We start from the raw sequence: 431 nt of genomic DNA on the forward strand, positions 1-431 counted from the left end.
TGGCCATTTGGCCATGCCTGAACCTTTTACTTATGTATTTTCAATAGTGGAGTTTCTGCACACCATAGATTAAGGGTGTGGGGCTCTACTGTACCTCAAGTTTCAATACAATTATTATTACTTTCTATTCAAATCTCTTCTATTCTTATTCCAAGATATACGTTACACTTAACTTTGATGAATGTGATGATCCGTGACACTCATCATCATTCTCACCTATGAACGCGCGTGACTGACAACCACTTCCGTTCTAGTTTAGGCCGGACGCATATCTCTTAGATTCCCCAACAGAATCTTCGTGGTATAAGCTAGATAGATGGCGGCATTCATGAGGATCCGAAAAGTCTAAGCCTTGTCTATGGTATTCCGAGTAGGATTCTGGGATTGAATGACTGTGACGAGCTTCAAACTCCTGAAGGTTGGGCGTGATG

The sequence above is a fragment of the Arachis duranensis genome, chromosome 9 (assembly GCF_000817695.3).
Source record: "Arachis duranensis cultivar V14167 chromosome 9, aradu.V14167.gnm2.J7QH, whole genome shotgun sequence".
Lineage (NCBI taxonomy): Eukaryota > Viridiplantae > Streptophyta > Magnoliopsida > Fabales > Fabaceae > Arachis > Arachis duranensis.